Below are 19,401 nucleotides of genomic sequence, written 5' to 3'. Positions count from 1 at the left end.
CTCATCCAGGTTTCATATGAAACCTGGTGGAAATGTGTTATAGTATGCATTTTATAAATGAAGAAATTGAACATCAGAAATACTGAGAAGGTTTATTTTCTTCTGGCTTAATGTACATCTGTGCCTAATGGTATACTTCAAGTCAATTATATTTCAGTTCTAACAATTTAGTGTCCCTGAATTCTACTCCTTCAAACCACTGCATTCTCAAATCCATGAATCTGACACCAACTCCCTTTTAGTGACCTACGATAGAAATCTGGTTGTCAATCTCCTTGCAATGCACAAAGCCTCCTTGCCAAACTCAGGAATGTTTAGAAAACAAATAAGGAATCCCAATGTTGGAACAACCCAAGAAGAAAGTACATCTAAACCAAGCAAGAGGTCTATGATAAAACACTAAAGGTTTAACTAGATGGTATTTGCCTTGGCATGAGAATGGTTAATGAATGAATGACAAAGAAAACACAGAGTGAAAGAGCTCAGAACAACAACAAAAAAATTACTAACTTTGAGAAAATTATTCCTCAAATAGATCAGATCGTATATTTTTCAATTCTGTCCCTTTATATTACCAAAATTGTAGTTGCCTATCAAAATGAATAACTCAAATTCCCTCAAGGAGGGGTGGGGGTCTAAATGGTTCATTCACAAAACAATTGCCACCGAGACTAAGTAGTTCTGATGTGGTGTTTGGCCACCCCCAATTATCACTTAATTTGTCTGGGGAAAACAAAAACAAAAACAAAAACTATCTTCAGTCATCAGCAATAACTAGGCAACAAATTGGATCTTGCTGCTCAATACAAATCATACACAAGTCAATATATGTCAGTGGCTGTGCTTAAAGACCAAATAAAGATGTAACTTATGAAGATCTTGTTCTTTCAGTTATCCTTGACTTAAAAAAATAATAATAATAATTTTTAAAAACCAGAGAGGAAGGTGAGAAATGGTCAATTCCTATTTTTAAAGTTATATCTTAGAGCTTGTTCTTTAAGTCAGTCTAAAGAATTAGATTTTCATACTAAATATCTCTGGAAAGAGGTTAGCTGTTGCTACTGAATTTTGATAACCTTTAGGCAAAGCAGCTGTAAAGTAATAGATACATTTTCTTTATATTATGGATATGGGCCATAGCTGGTCATTGGTAGTGGACTTGCTGGTGAGAAAACAACACATTTATTTATTCAATGATTGGTTACTTAATGCCTAATCTGAATCAAAGGCCAAAAGTGAGGCATTGGGAACATATTGTAGAATAAGAGAATGTCTCAGTCAAGATAACTAGACCCAAAGAGCGAAACAAATGAGTACATGAACAAGTAAAATGTAATGATGACACTTTCATGGGTGTTTATTTATCTTCAAACCCATCAAGATGTATACATTAAATATGTACAGCTTGTTTGTATGCCAATAATACCTGAATAGAAACAAAACAAAACACAACAAAACGCAATGGGACGAGGGACTTCCCTGGTGGCGCAGTGGTTAAGAATCTGCCTGCCAACGCAGGGGACACGGGTTTGATCACTGGTCTGGGAAGATCCCACGTGCCACGGAGCAAGTAAGCCCGTGCACCACAACTACTAAACCTGAGCTCTAGAGCCCGCAAGCCATAACTACTGAGCCTGCCATGCCAACTACTGAAGCCTGCATGCTCTAGGGCCCACATGCCACAACTACTGAGCCCACATGCCTAGAGCCCATGCTCCACAACAAGAGAAGCCACCGCAATGAGAAGTCCATGCACCGCAATGCAGAGTAGCCCTCACTTGCCGCAACTAGAGAAAGCCTGCACACAGCAACAAAGACCAAAAACAGCCAATAAAAAAATTAAAAAAAATTTTAAAGTGCAATGGAACGAGTTCTATTTCTGTAGTCCTACCATTTATGATCTGTGCAACCTTAAGAAAATTGCTAACCTCTCTCACTCTGTTTTTCTCTATATTTATTACAATTTGAAATATGTAAGTATAGTGGATTCAATAGTGTTCCCTAAAAATATGTCTATGCCTTAATCTCCAGAACCTGTGAATGTTACCTTACTTAGAAAAATGAGTCTTTGCAGATGTAAATAAGCTAAAGATCTTGAGATTAGCTCATTCTAGATTATTCGGGTGGGTCCTAAATCTAATGACAAGTTTCCTTGTAAGAGACACAGAGAGGAGACAGATGGAGAGGATAAAGCGATATGACCATGGAGGCAGAGATTGGAGTTATGTGGCCAGAACCTCAAAGAAGTTGGCAACTACCAAAAGATGGAAGAAGATAGGAACGAAATCTCCCCTACATCTTTAGGTGGGAGTGCAAACCTGCTGATACCTTGATTTCAGACTTTTGGCCTCCAGAACTGTGAGAAAATTAATTTCTATTGTTTTAAGTTACCAAGATTATGTAATTTGTTATGGCAGCCCTAGAAAACTAATACAATTAGCAAAGTGCTCAAGACATTACCTGATGCCGGGTAGACATTCAGTAATCATATCTGGAATGATGAAGATCATGATAATTTTCTTTTATTAATCAATAGATACAAAGTATTCATTCAACATGCCTAGTCCTATGTGAGACTTATTTTCAGATTGTTCTGACAGGCTTATATGATACATTTTTAAAACCTTTACTTTAATGTGCCTTTAATTCTATTGGCAATCTGGTCTGGGATGTTTTTATCTTTAGACTGACTTAAAGAACAAGCTCTAAGATATAACTTTAAAAATAGGAATTGACCATTTCTCACCTTCCTCTCTGTTTTTTAATAATTATTATTATTATTTTTTTTAAGTCAAGGATAACTGAAAGAACAAGAAGATCTTCATAAGTTACCTCTTTATTTGGTCTTTAAGCACAACATTTTATTTTGCCTTTTAATAAAAAGTAAGGGAAAGAGAAAAGAAAGATGGAGGAAAGGATTAAAAATTATTCAGCAATTATAAATACATTTAAAAACTCATTTTGAATGTCAATAGCTGGTACATTGATATAGGCAAGGACAAAGCATAATATCGGCATGTACAACTCACTGGGTCAGAGAGTAGGAATTGGTTAGCTCAGAGCCAAGAAAAGCTAATTATAAATATAATTAACATTGTTTTCATTGAGTTCATGGAAACTCTTCAAGGTTGGCATCCATTTAATTCCCTGTGAGTAATAGGACAGGGAGATGACATACTATCAAGGCCACCAATATCTCATGTTAGACTGGAGGAATTGTTTTGTGTATATAACATACTCAGAATTTATGGGTGTAAGATTTCAAAGCCTAGCCCTAAACCTTGACATTCAAATGTGAAAGCTTAAATAATTGCACAATTTTGAGAGATTAATACTCTGCTAGCAAGGGAACTAAAGTGAATTTCTTTCTTTCTTTTTTTTTTTTTAAGAACTACAAGGTTTTGATGATTTTGTGTGACACACTTTCAGTATAGCTATACATATTTACAGCAAGTAATGGAGGTGTTTTGAAGAATGACACTTATTTTACCACAGAAATTGCTTAATGAAGAAATTACTTTCTTGAAATTAGTAAAGGGATTATCTATAAGCAAAAATCAGGTAGGAATATCTACTTTAAAATGCATATTCAGAATCCTAATACTTTTCAAAACCTTTACCCAAATAATCCAACTTTTATTTTAAAGAAATAACCTCTAACACTAAAAAGAGCTTTAAAATCCAATATTTCTATTACAATAGGGGGTAAAGTTTAAACCTCCCAGTCTAATAACAGGGTAATGGCTATACAGTTGTTATTATGTTTCATAAACTAGTGGAAAAGAGGATTGAAGAAGGGAGAGTTATCAGAAATCAATTTGAATGAGTGACTGAAGATGAAGCTGGGAAAGAACTAATCCCATGGGGAAAATAAACCAAATATCCCAAACTTCACCAGGTAGTAAAGTTTTAGGGACAGAGAAAGGGGTGACTCTAAATCGGTCATTTGTTGGAATAGTCTCGGCTATTCCCCTAGACTTCTGTCTGTGTTCCCAGTAATTGGATCATTATTAAAAAATAAAGGTGATTCACCTCTCTAGTGTCAGGACACAACCACTACTTTGGTGTAACACAAGAAGTACCATTATTTCCCACTTTGTGGCAGATCAGTCTAGTATCTGTGGTGGCTCCTGGGAATCTGTAGTAGACCCTGGTAGGCTACTTGCACACCTGGAAGTAGACAAAAGTAGCAGTCACACCACTTAGTGGAGCCTATAGTATTTGCCAGTGATTTTCTGTAAATATGGAGAAATTGTCCACCATTCCTCCAAAATATTCTGGAATCCAGGAGGAATGATGGTAGCCACAGGGCACAGAGCTACCTGGTAGACACCATGGTGGTCAGAGAATGTCAGTGGCCTTTGGAAATCACATGGATGCAGATTAGATCCACATTCATGAGGAAATGTGAGATACTATTATGTGACCACTTGGGAACCATCCAAAATACATTCCAGGATCTTATCAGGCTCTGAAGACTTACATAGGAAGACAATGGCAAGAGCCAGTGAAAGTTGAATAAATAATGAAGTATGGCCCCATTTATACCCACAGGTCTTGAGAAACTTGGTAGCTAATATGTAAATAATTACATATTTTAATGATAAAATATGTAACCATTAAAAGTAATTTTCAGAAAGAATTCTCAATATAAATAAAAAAGCTTTTTGCAGTTATATATATAAATAAATGTAAGTATATCTAGGTATGTCTGTGTTTCTGTTTATTATTGCAGCTGGCTAAAATGCTAAATGGATTTTAATCATATCTAGAGGTTGTGACCTAAAATATAGGCTATATGGAGCACATGAAATTAACTCTGAATGGATATATGTAGTACTTCAATTACTTATTTGGTACAGTATTATGACACTGACATTTTAAATCTCTCCAGGAGTAAAGTCTAGGAGTTTGTTAATTTAATTATTTTAATCAATTTTAATGGAAATTTTGGTGGGAGCTGAGGATGCCAAATGTTAATTAATTTTTCTAAGGTTATTCATTTATTTATTTAATCTATCTTTATTTTTGACTGCCCACTATTCTAGGTTCTATGGATGAAACAATAAGTAAAATTGTAGTATAATATAAGGTAGTCATAAATGTTTTGATAAAACATAAAGTAAGTAATGTGATAGAGAATGATAGGAATGGTCAGAGTAATCTTCTCTAAGAATAAGGAGATGATTTTTAAGTTATTAATTTTATTTTTTCATTTACACTTCAGTATATTTAAGTGAATTATACCAAATAGTGATCCTGAAAGCAAACAAATTTGCTTCTACAGTATTTCTTCATTTTTAGCACTACCAGATAAAGAAATGAAAGATTTGAGAAAGATTGAACTTCTGAAAGAAATATTATACGTGTATGCGTGCTTGTGTGTGTGTCTGTTTCAGCATATACAGTATTTGAATGTGTGTGTAACAAACAAAACCAAACTGCGATCCTGTAAAGCACTAAACATCTACATTAAACGTTGTATTCAAGTGCTAAATGTACACTAACGGTGAACTGTCAGAAAGAAAATTAAAGCGATACAGTTTACAAGAGCATCACAAAGAATAACATACTTAGAAATAAATTTAACCAAGGAGTTGAAAGATCTGTGCACTGAAAACTGTAAGACATTGATGAAAAAAAAATTGAAGAAGACACAAATAAATGGAAAGATGGTCTTTGCTCATGGATTGGAAGAATTAATATTGTTAAAATGTCAATGCATTTTAGACATTTTAATGTCTAAAATGTAGATTCAATGCAATCCCTATCAAGATTCCAATAGCATTTTTTTACAGAAATAGAAAAAACACACCTAAATTTTATATGGAACTACACAAGACCCCAAGTCACCAAAGAAGTCCTGAGAAAGAATAACAAAGCAGGAGGCATCATACTTCCTGATTTCAAAATAATAGGAAGCTATAGTAATTAAAATAGTATAGTATTGGCTTAAAAACAGACATATTGATCAATGGAACAGAATTGAGATTCCAGAGATAAACCCATACATATATGGTCAGTTAATTTATAACAAAGGAGCCAAGAATACTGAGTGGAGAAAGGAGAGTCTCTTCAATAAATGGGGATGTGAAAACTAGATGCACATGCAGGAGAATGAAGCTGGATCCCTATCTTACACCATACACAAAAATCAACTCAAAATGGATTAAAAACTTTCATGTAAGACCTAAAGCCATAAAAATTCTAGAAGTAAACATAGGGGGCATGTTGACATTGGTCTTAGCAATGATTTTTTGGATATGACACGAAAAGCAAAGTCAATAAAAGCAAAAATGAACAAGTGGGACTACATCAAATTAAAAAGTTTCTGTACAGCAAAAGAATTCATCAACAAAATGAAAAGGCAGCCTATGGAATGGGAGAAAATATTTGCAAACCATATATCCAATAAGCACTTAGTATCCAAAATATATAAGGAATTCATATAACTCAATAGCAAAAAAGTAAATAATCCAATTAAAAATGGGCAAAGGACCTGAGTAGACATTTTTTCCAAAGAAGATATTCAAACGGTCAACAGGTATATGAAAAGGTGCTCAACATCACTAATCATCAGAGAAATACAAATTAAAACCGAAATGAGATACCACCTCACACTTGTTAGAATGGCTATTATCAAAAAAGGCAAGAGATAACAAGTACTGGCAAAGATGTGGAGAAAAGGCAACCCTTGTGCACTGTTGTTGGGAATGTACATTGGTGCAGCCATTATGGAAAACAGTACGGAGGTTCCTCAAGAAATTAAAAATAGAGCTACCACATGATTTGGCAATCTCACTTCTGGGTATATATCCAAAGGAAACAAAATCATTATTTCGAAAAGATATCAGCACTCCTGTGTTCATAGCATCTATTCACAATAGCTAAAATATGGAAACAACCTACGTGTCTGTCAATGGACGAATGGATAAGAAAAATGTTATATATATATAACACAATGTAATTTTTTCAGCCTTTAAAAAGAAGGAAATCTTGTCATTTGTGACAGTGTGGCTCAATCTTAAGGGTATTATGCTAAGTGAAATAAATCAGACAGAGAAAGACAAACACTGCATAGTATCATATATGTGGGATCTAAAAAAAAAAAAGTCAAAATCATATAACCAGAAAGTATAAAAGTTGTTTTCAGGGAATTAGGGGTAGGAGAGTTTGCTAAAAGGGTACAAGCTTCCAGTTACAAGAGGAATAAGTTCTGAGGATCTAATGTATAACTTGGTTAACTATTGTTGATAACTCTGTACTGTATAATTGAAATTTGCTAAGAGAGTAGACCTTAAATGTTCTTAATGAAAGAAAGAAAGGAAGAAAGGGAAAGGAAAGGAAAGGAAAGGAAAGGAAAGGTAAACATGTGATGTGATGGATGTGCTAATTAACTCAACGAGGGGAATCCTTTTATGATGAGTATATATAACATATTATCATGTTGTACACTTTAAATATCTTACAATTTTATTTGTCAATTGTACCTCAATAAAGCTGAAAAAAAGGAGCTAAAAAGAAATCTGAAACTTCCGAATTTCACTTAAGAAGATGACTACTTAAATATTTGTGAGGAAAAGAAAGCTTTTAAAGACACATGGAAGTGATATACAATGGAACAAATGTTTAGTGACCTTTCTGAAGAACTCTGCTCATCAAGCATAACTGAAGTTGATGCCTGATGGGAGGCATGTTTGAGCACCCAGTGAGATGTCAGTCATCCTCCAAGAACTGATGAAAAGGCCCCATGGCCAGTGGTGTCCTGGAGCAAATCACGTACATCTTTTCTCAACAGTAAATTCTACCAATCAGAGCTTCAGGTATTTTGCGAGTGTGTGTGTGATATAACTGTTATATGCTTACTAGTGCACTACTGCCTATTGCTGCCCATTGGGAGCTGCAGGAGCTTTTACTGGAATTGAATCCAAATTCTAGCATAAGGTACATATGCCTTAAGATATGAAAAGACTTGCCATATATGTTAAAACCTTGTGGACAGAGAAGACAAGCAGTGGTTTCAAATATAAAAGTCGAGTCAAATGAGCTAAGGAATATAACCCTGATTCCATGTCTGAATTCTGCTACTAATGTCAATACCTGAAATGAAAAGATGAGCCTAAAAGCGTAAGCTCTATCAATGAAAAGGTCATACTGAAGTCTGTTATTAATTCAGCAAAGCCCCCAAAATTCTTAATGGAGATAGTACATTTAAAAAAGGGTGGAGGAGGCTACAAATACATTCAAATGAAGGGCAAGAGTAGAGGGAAATGAACACTTATCTGCCACGTATGTCTCTACTTTCAATTACCTACTATTACTGATGAGTGTCATATTTGCCATTACTAGTGATGTCACATTTGCCACTCCAGATTATAAGCATTGATTTGTAACTAAGTTACTTTCCATGAGACAACTGTATGTATTATGCTTCAGGGTGACTGACAGCAAGGATTAAATCACACAAGTCTCTGAAAGAACAATAATTAAGACATAAGATTAGTTATAAAGTAGAAGATTTTTACAGTTCTGAATTATTATAATTATAGAAAATTATTGCAAATCCAACTATTTGTTTTTATTAAGTGTTTCAGATGGTTAATCATTATCTTAAGCAATGTTGGATAATGCTTCTAGTGTTTGGTGAGAATAGAAGGATTCAAAATTTTATATATACCACGATTACATCTTTATTAAGATTTACATAAGTGGCTGGAGGAAATACATTACATTCTTTTAGGTGCAGAGATGTTTGCTTCTGGTTATGATGCTGTCAGTGGTACTGGACTAGCCTTCCTGCCATAATCAACCATAAAATTGTGCAAATTATATAAGGCAACTGTTCTCAGGTAGTGGACAACAGACAACAGGAGACTGTAATCACTAAGAGAAGGGAAATTCTCAAGGTAAACCTCAGGGTGGCCCTGGACTGAGGAAAATCTTATAACTACAGTGCAACGTCATGACTCTGGTACAGCAATTCAAGCAGAGCCTCAGGAAAAGACAGAGTTTAGAGCTCAGGGTGGAGCTAAAACGGGTTCAGCGAGGTATAGTACTAGAAAGGAAAGTCCCTTTCAAGTCCTTGGCTGAGGGCTGGAATACACATACGGAGGAAGAGACTACCACTCTAGTGGGAATGGCTGCTACAGGACTGAAATTGGAATAAAGATACTAAAGGCTGAGCCGTGCTGGGGACACTGGGGTCCAGCCAAGGCAGAGAGACCTTAAAACCTCATTAATATCTTTAACATCCCATTGTGTTTGAGAGATAAGAAAAGGATGCCTTAGGAATAAGGATCATGCCCTAGAGTAAAGACAAAGACTAAAATTAAGCTCTGACAAGATTCACATTTGAACACAGAGTTTGGAGGGTAAATCCTAACAAGTTGCAGAAGCTTGGTAAACATCATGGGCTTTCCACAGATTGGCTCTACGAAACTGTAAAACAAAACCTGCCTATGCAAGTTCAAGGTGAACATTCAGTGACTAAACGGCCCACCAGAACACAAATTAATGCTCTTCAGGGAAAGACAGTAGAATTTCTGGTATCTACATATAATTCACAATGCCCCATATATAATCAATAATACCAGATATGTAAAGAAAGAGGAAAATAGGACTGATAGTTGTTTTAAAAGCAATCAATAGAAACTTACTTCATTGATGGTATAAAATTGGGTATAGTAGGCAAAGACTTTTGAAACAGCAATTGTAAGTATGTCAAAAACTGAAGAAAACTCTTTTAAAAATTGAAGGAAAATATAATCTTAATAAATAACCACATAGGTATACCAGAAGAAAATGGAAAGGATGAAAAATAATGGCATGGACATTCTAGAACTTAAAAACACTATAAGCAAAATCATTCTCTAAAGATAAATGAAAAGAGCACAAAGGACCCAGGAAATAATATCAAATGGTCCCATGATACATGTAATTTGAGTTTGGAAAGAGACAAAAGTGACAATTGGGCAGAAAAAATATTTAAGAAGAATTTAGGTCCAAAAGTTATCAAATGTGATTTAAAGCATTGATCTAGAGATTTAAGAAATTTAGCAAATCCCAAGCAAGGTAAGTACTAAAAAAAGCACAGCAAAGTAAACCATATCAAATTTCTTTAAAGAACTTTATTTATTTTTAAAATAAATTTATTTTTAAAATTTGTTTTATTTTTGGCCACATTGGGTCTTCATTGCTGCACGCAGGCTTTCTCCAGTTGCGGTGAGTGGGGGCTACTCTTTGTTGCAGTGCGCAGGCTTCTCATTGTGGTGGCTTCTCTTGTTGCGGAGCATGGGCTCTAGGCACACAGGCTTCAGTAGTTGTGGCACACGGGCTCAGTAGTTGTGGCTTGCGGGCTCTAGAGTGCAGGCTCATTAGTTGTGGCACACGGGCTTAGTTGCTTCGTGGCATGTGGGATCTTCCCAGACCAGGGCTGGAACCTGTGTCCCCTGCATTGGCAGGCAGATTCTTAACCACTGTGCCACCAGGGAAGTCCCATAATCAAATTTCTGTAAGCTAAATAAATCTTAAATCTTAAAATCAGTTGGAAGAGAAAAGACACATTGTATATAAGGAAATAACAACATGAATGACATCTATCTTCTCATTAGAAAAAAAATGCAGAAGAAAATAAAATAATATCTTTAAAGTGCTAAAAGGAAAAAAGAAGTCCATCTACCCAGAATATATTATTCAGCAAAAATATCCTGTAGGAACAAGAGTGCAATAAAAACATTTACAGACAAATTAAATCCAAGAAAATTTGCCTTTAGCTATACTGAACTACAAGAAATGCTATAGCATGTTTTCAAGCTGAAGGAGAAAGATGCCAGTTAAAAAATTCAGAAGGGAACGAAGAGCCCTGGAAATAGTAACTAAGTGGATAAACACAGAAGTACATGTTTGTTCCTTTTCATAATTCTCTTAAAATAAAATAACTGTAAGTAAAAAAAAATTGTAACACAGGATTAATAAAGTATAAGAAGTATGACAAGAATATCGTAAGTTGTTATATTTCAGAAATAGAGATTTTGAAGTGTAAAATGTAATAAGGAAAGTGTAGGGAAATGGGAAGAGAGAACTGAGAAATGGCAACTGTGAGCAGTGAAGTGGTGAAATATTGACCTGAACATATGGATAAATTAAGGATGTATATTGCTAACCCTAAAATTATCACTAAAATAATCAAAAGAAGTATAGATAAAAAGTCAATAGAGAAAAAAGTGGAATCCTAAGAATATTCTGCAAAGGAAACAAAAATGTTTTCTTTCATTACTCACAATATAACACTTCATTTCCAACACGTTGCTGAACACTTCTGACACTTCTGATCATCAAATGCCTGGGGGTTTCCTCCCACCAATAAGTACTCAAACACCACCTACTCTCTTACAGTTTAACTCAATTCTTACACTATCTATCTGTAGATAACATCAGATCCCACAGGTTAAGGGCTCACTTCCACGCAACTAACCCTGCTTCCTCACTGCAGATGCTAAATGAAAGTCCAAGGTTACCTGTGCTTCTGGCTGGCCAGCTCTAAATTGGAGGTTCAGTGACCCCCTCCTTGCTAGAGCTGCTCCCAGAACTCAGGGAAAGGGTTCACTTACTAGATTACTGGTTTATTATAAAAAGATATAACTCAGGAACAGCCAAATGGAAGACAGGCATAGAGCAAGGTATGTGGGAAGGAGCACAGAGCCTTCTCACATTTTGTCTCTGGGGTGCCACTCTCCCAGCACCTCCACATATTCAACAACCTGGAAGCTCTCTGAACCCCATCCTTTGGAGGTTTTATGGAGACTTCATTATGTGGTTTGATTGATTAAATCATTGGCCATTGGTGATTAATCCAACCTCCAGTCCCTATCCGCTCCCCAGAGGACAGGGCACAGGGTGAAAGTTTCAACCCGCTAATCAAAAGGTTGGTTGCTCTGGCATCTAACCCCCATCCTTAGGGGTTTTTTCAAAAGTTATTTTATTAACATAAACTCAGGAGTGGTTGAAAGGGGCTTGTTGTAAATAACAAAAGAGTATTTTCACCTTTAGAACTCTAGCTACATTAGAAAGTCCAAGGGTTTTAGGAGCTCTGTGCCAGGAGAGGGGATGGAAACCAAATATATAAATATATATATATGCACACATACACACGCATATATACATATATATATAACTAATACTACTAATATTATTATAAATCATACTATTGCATCTGTTGACGCCAAAGATGACAAGAGAGGTGCCCTAACCTATACAGGAGACAAACAAATTAAATTAAAAATATAAGGATTGAATTAGAAGAGAAAAAATTGTTAGAATTTTCAGATTGATAGATATGGTTATTTCATGGAAAATACAAGAGAAGCTACAGATAAATAATTAGAAGAAACATTCGTCAGTATGCTAAACACTAGATAAGCATACAAACTGCAGTAAAAATCTGTACAATAGCAACAAAATTAGCAAATGTAAAAAAATACTATTTACCTTAGCAAAAAATATGAGAAACTAAGAATTAATCTAATAAAATAGGTGCAAGTCCTTACACATGTAGTTTAAAAACATAAAAGAATGTTGGAATAATGATATAGATAGTTCATTTTCTGGATAATAAAACTGTACTCACTATTGTAATGATTTATGAAATTTCAATCCCAATAAAAATCTTCCAAGCTGTTCTAAAATGTATGTAGAAAAGCAGAGTCAAGATGATTCATGCCATACCTGAGGAAGCAAAAGGTGAAGGAGATAAGGATATAGCCTCCAAAACATTAAGACTAATTATAAAGCTATAGTAATTAACATATTGTAACATTGGTACAGGGAGAAATAAATATAATCATAGAATAAAATAGTCCAGAAACAAACCACTGCACATATATCCATTCAATATTAGGGAGAACGAGCACTGTAGGACACAGAAGAGGAAAGATTATTCAATCAGTGGTGCTGTGAAAACTAGTTATTCTTGAGAAAAATTATCTTGGCTTATTACTTCACGCTATACACCAAAATTAATTAAGAGTATTACAAGACTAGTGTATAGGTAGAAAAAATTTTCATGCTAAAGTTAACATTTCAAAATGGTAGGGGAAGTAAGAAATAGTCAATAAATAATGCTAGAATAGCTATACACCATTAAACATATAAATTTAGATCTCATACTTTATATCACACTGACTTTCTAATTAATTAGATATGTGATCATTTTAAAAACCAGGAAATATAAGAAAGTGAGTTTTGAAATTTGAGTACTGGGAAAACTTTTAAAGCATGATAGAAGATATAAAAAGATTAACTATATAAAAATGTAAAACTACCTAATGGTAATGGAAGAAAAATAAACATAATTAATACATATGGCAAACTAGAAAGATACAATATTTGTAGAAGATAAAAAGATATATATGTGTGTGTGTATACATATGTATCTTAAAAGTCAGTAAGAGGGGAAAAAAGATCAAAAATACAAATAGAGAAAGAATTTGAACAGGCAACTCAAAGAAGCAATATATAAGAATAAAGAACATGAAGATGTTATTTTTAAGGTCATTAACCTTCAAAGAAAATAAGAATTGGCTTTCGTTAGTGTTGTTATTGTGTAGACTGACAAAATATGGGATATTAAAAGATTTTTTATGTAACATCTTTATTGGAGTATAATTGCTTTTCAATGTTGTGTTAGTTTCTGCTGTATAACAAAGTGAATCAGCTATACATATACATATATCCCCATATCCCCACCCTCTTGTGCCTCCCTCCCACCCTTCTAGGTGGTCAGAAAACACTGAGCTGATTTCTCTGTGCTATGCAGCTGCTTCCCACTAGCAATCTATTTTACATTTGGTAGTGTATATATATCAATGCTACTCTCTCACTTCGTCCCAGCTTACCCCTCCCCATGTCCTCAAGTCCATTCTCTACGTCTGCAGCTTTATTCCTGTCCTACACCTAGGTTCATCAGAACCTTTTTTTTTTTTTTAGATTTCATATACATGTGTTAGCATATAGTATTTTTTTTCTCTTTCTGACTTACTTCACTCTGTACGACAGACTCTAGGTCCATCCACCTCACTACAAATAACTCAATTTTGTTACTTTTTATGGCCGAGTAATATTCCATTGTATATATGTACCACATCTTCTTTATCCATTCATCTCTTGATAGACACTTAGGTTGCTTCCATGTCCTGGCTATTGTAAATAGTGCTGCAATGAACATTGTGGTACATGTCTCTTTTTGAATTATGGTTTTCTCAGGGTATATGCCCAGTAGTGGGATTGCTGGATCATGAGATTGATATTTGGTATTGGCACAAGTATGGAAAAATGAACACTTTCTCACATGGCTTGTATTATTTAACTTTAATATTTATGCTTTTTCCAGAGGACAGTTTGAAAGCCTTAAATAGTTTAGAACTTTTGGCTAGAAGTCTCCAATTTTAGAGTTTTGCTAAATAAATTGTACATATGAATAAAAAGGTTCATTGTGGTAATGGTTAGAATACAGAAAATTTTTTTAAATTAAATATCCTTCAGAAGCAGATATAATGTGATATATCTATACACTAAAATACAGTGATCCATTAAAAATCTTGGAAATTTAATCTATGATATATTCAATCAAAACTTTATTGTTACAAATCAACAATATATGTGATATTTGTTGATTTAGTATTTCATTATAAATTCTGTAAGTATAACTAAATATTAATATCAATATCTTAATTTCATAGCAAAAGAAAATCAATTAAAATCTTTTTACTTGACAACAATTTGTTACCTGAGATTAGGGTTTCATTTTTATTATGGGATTATTATGGGATTATATGGTTTCTCATTACCCTTTCTTAGTTTTCTGTGTCTTCTAAAATTACCACAATGCATGTGTTAAATTATTCCCTTTTGTAATTAGAAAATATACATACCATTTATTAAAAAGTAAAGCCATTCCACATCTTGCCTCTTATTTTCACCAAATGAGTAAGCAATTTACCTTGGTCTTTGTGGCTTCAGCGTTGGAAGCTTCTGTGAGCTTTCAGCTGTGTCTACATTTTCTATGATTATTGCCCAGAGCACTAGAACTGAAGGTAAAGATAAATAAATTGCTCACATTCCTTTAGCTAAGGCTTTCTCTAGATTTAGGAAATAAATTGAACCACCCGTCTGGCTGTTTTGGTCCCTTTGTAGGTGGCTAAAGACTCTCACAGCCAAATTACTCACAGAATCCTCTGCTCTGACACATGTGGTCGGTGAAATGGATGAAGCCACTTTCTGCTGTCTGTTCATTCCAAATGAAACAGAGCATATATTTTGAGACCTTTATGTTTAAAAGTTTTGTTTAACTGGAGCTCTTCAGATTAAGTATTGTGGTTCTTTTTAATGGGGAATCTGGAGGAAATAAAATGTAATCACCATTATGGCAAACTCTGTGCTAGTTATTTTATGAAATTAAAAAAAAACAAACTTTGCTATAATCTTGTTAGAGGGGTACCATTTTCTTGATTGTATAAGTAGGAAAATGTAACCAGAGTTTATCTGAGTAATACAAGTGTCCATCCAGGAAGTGACAGAAGTAAAATTTACAAATAATTGTTTTTTATGTTTTAAATTTAAACTTCCACAATCTTTTTACACTGGTTGAAAGACTAGGAAAGTGATTGACATGGTTATAATTGTCTCCTTATTTTTCCCCAAATGGGTGAAAAGTCTATCTTGTTGAGTGACAAAAGAAAATAGCCCTGCATCTCCTTTTTTTTTCCCCCCCTCTGCATTGCCTTTTCCATAAGTCAAGAAGACCAGTTTCTCTTGGAATTTATCTGGAACTACTGTTTTGTATAAACTCAGTTACCTAGGGCAGAAGAATTTAAAGAGGCACTCCTTTTCAGAACACAGAACAAAAGATCACCTTTATTTAAAAACTGGTTTCAGAAAATCCAGGAAATTGCTTAAATGAGATTCTTAACCTTTTATAGAAAATAAACATAATAAGAAGCTTCCCTTAGATGATAATAGTCAATTTTTTGTCTTTAGATTAACCAAAGGAATCGCAGCATATGGGAAGAGTATATACATCAAAGTCAGAACTTGACTCAAGTTGAGAGTCCATTATTTACTGGTCGTGCAATCTGTGTATTTTACAAAACTCTTAATCTTTAGTTCTAACATCTGTAAGATAGAAATAATAATTTCTACTTAAAAGATATATAACAAGATGCATGCGAAGGCATCTTCCTGAAATGTTAGATGCTGGATAAATGTGCTGTCCCATGATAATCAGAAAACGATAAACCCTTCCCTCCTATGAAAATGATGGTTACAGAAAAGACTTTGTTAGAGACTAAATTAAGTTTTTTTCTTTTAACATCTTTATTGGAGTATAATTGCTTTACAATCGTATGTTAGTTTCTGCTTTATAACAAAGTGAATCAGCTATACACATACATATATCCCCATTTAAGCTGCCAGAGAAGTGGTTTATATCTCTAACAGCCAGAGGATTCATTTTATTTTGAATGGATAGGCTACATTATGTGATGGTAACAGGCAACCCTCTTCCCCTCAAATTTCAGTGGCTTTTAACAACAGAGGTTTATGTATTGTACATGTTTTGTGTCTCTCATGACTCGACTAGGGCAAGTGTTCCAGATCTCCTTGCAGGCTGTGGAAGCAGCCACCATTTTAAATGTTGCTCATGGCAGTGGCAATGGAAAAGAGACAGTACGGGAAATTGTCACTAGTTTTTAAAATATTCCAATTCTAACGGCACCTGTCTCTTTTGCTTACATTTCCTTGGCGAAAGCAAGTCTTGCTGCCACACTCACCCTCAGTGGGGCATGGAAGTTCAAGTCTACATACAATGAATAGGTTTATTATTTTATTTTAAAAGGAATTCGTAAATTATATGTCAAAATCACAGCAGTTTTAATTCATAATAGCAAAATATCAATCAATATAATGCATATTTTTTTTTAAAAAGCCCTTTGGGTGCTAAATGTAAAGGGTTTCTGAGACCTAAAAGTTTGAGGACAACTGGCTGAAACTTCCCTCTCACTGAAATGTCCTTTCCTCTTTCTCTTGTTGCTGCAATTCTGTATGTCCTTTCAGGATGAAATCAAATATTACTTCTATGAAAACTTTCTCAGATTATACTCCAACACCAGGAAAACTTGTTCCTACCATACCATCTATTGCCTTTATCGTTCATTTCTAGCATACAGGTGTAGTGATTTCAGAATTGTTAACCTATATCCCCAGGGGAAACAACTTTCTCGACTAAAGTGTGGAGTGTATGTACTATTGCTTTGGTGTTTAGAATTTCAGACTCCACTTATTTTCAGGGTTAGGTCAGCACCTTTTACCCCCGCTCCTGTCAGTGAGGTTGTTTCATACATTTGTAACCCAGTTCGATTCTGCACTCTATTCTGAGATCCCTCAGCCTTCTAAATAATATTTTTTAAGTTGTATACATTAAAGTTCACTCTTTGTGCTGTAAAGTTTCATGGATTTTGACAAATGTGTAGCATGTACCCACTGTCACGGTATCATATGGAATAGTTTCACAACACTAAAAAATCTCTTGTGCCTCCACTCTGTAACACCTCCCCCCCATACATACATACACACCCACCAAACACACACATACACGAACCTCAAACTCCTGGCAACTACTAATCTGTTTATTATCTCCGTATTTTTGCTTTTTCCAGAATGTCATATAAATGCATCAGTATATAGCCTTTTCAGACTGACTGACTCCCGTTAGCAATAGGCATTTATGATTCACCCATGTCTTACATGGCTTGATAGCTCATTTCTTTTTATTGATGAATAATATTCCATTGGGTGGCTGGGCTACAGTTTGTTTATTCATTTACCTATTTAAGAAGATCTTGGGTGCCTACATTTTTTGGCAATTATTAATAAAGCTACTATAAACATTTCCATGCAGGCTTTCATGTAGACACACGTTTTAAAATTAGTTGGGTAAATATCAACAAGCACAATTACTGGAATGGTATGGTAAAAGTATGCTTAGTTTTGGTCATTTTCCTACATTGGGCTGGTAGGCTTCTGTTATCACACAGGTGACTTCCCTTCATCCCATCTTTTTAATACTTTTACACCTGGAGATCTTCACCTTTCTCTAAGCTCTTCTACCTAGATTCTTAAGCCTGGACTTTTCCTACCATCTATCTAGCTCTTTGGTTTTCTCCCTCTCCTTCAATTCAACAACATGAGTATGGACCCAGCTTGTCTCCAAAGCCTGCGTGGCCCCGAAGCATCCAATTCTAGGGAATCTTCACCAATGCCTGAGATTTATGGGCCTGAAGAAAATTGTGTCCTTGCAAATGTCATCTGCTGAGACCCACGACATGGAGACTGGACAGTCCTGATTCTTCCGCAAGCCCCAGAGTAAAACTACTGGCCACGGCTGCAGACAAGAGCACAGAGAAGAAGGAAGAGAAGGTCCTGGTCAAGAAAAAGAAGACTAGAACCGCGTTCTCTCAGACGCAGCTGTGTGTGCTCAATGACAGATTTCAGAGGTAGAAGTACCTCAGCCTCCAGCAAATGCAAGAACTTTCCAACATCTTGAACCTTAGCTAAAAACAGGTTAAGACCTGGTCCCAGAACCAGAGAATGAAACGTAAGAGCTGGCAGAAAAACAACTGGCCGAGGAATAGCAACATTGTGACTCAGGGCCCAGCAACTACAGAATACCCGGGCCTCTATTCCAACCACTAAGGATGCCTGGTGAACTGTTCCGGAAATCTGCCCATGTTGGGTAACCAGACCTGGAATAACCCAAGTTGGAGCAACCAGAGCTGGAACAGTCAATCCCGGAGCAACCACCCTTGGAACAGTCAGACCTTGTGCCCCCAAGCCTGGAATAACTAGACTTGGAACAATCAATTCAACAACTATGTTGAGGAATTCCTGCAGTCCCAGATCCAGTTTCAGCAAAATTCTCCTGTCAGGCCACCTTGGAAACTGCTGGGGAAAGCTATAACATAATACAGCAAACTGCTAAGTTTTTTTAATTTCAATTCCCAACAGCAAATCATGGATTTATTCCCAAATTACTCTCTGAACATACAGCCTGAAGATTTGTAACGATGGCTGTATTATTCAATTTCAATTTGAGCCGTGACTGTATTACTTCCCTAGAAATTTTCTTTTACAATTATGTATCTCTCTGCCTTGATAAGCTGCTTTTCATTGTGCCTTTTGTGTCAATTTGGGGGTGTATGATTGGTGTCTAATCAAAGAGGTTTCAGAAGCATTGGCTTCTACGGACAACATGATAAAAGATGACTGCGGCTATAGATAACTAGGTTATAATACTATTTTTTGGATATCTTTAGGATCTAGAGCGTAACCTCAAGAAGAGGAAGCGAAAGT

At 35.2% G+C, this 19,401-nt stretch overlaps 1 pseudogene; it reads left to right on the top strand.

Moving 5' to 3' along the window:
- Positions 1-18,235: 18,235 nt before the first annotated feature.
- On the top strand, positions 18,236-19,113 carry LOC118899760 (annotated as a pseudogene).
- The last annotated feature ends 288 nt before the right edge of the window (positions 19,114-19,401 follow it).

Source organism: Balaenoptera musculus, chromosome 8 (genome assembly GCF_009873245.2).
Source record: "Balaenoptera musculus isolate JJ_BM4_2016_0621 chromosome 8, mBalMus1.pri.v3, whole genome shotgun sequence".
NCBI classification, from domain to species: domain Eukaryota; kingdom Metazoa; phylum Chordata; class Mammalia; order Artiodactyla; family Balaenopteridae; genus Balaenoptera; species Balaenoptera musculus.
This window is presented reverse-complemented; position numbering and strand designations above follow the sequence as displayed.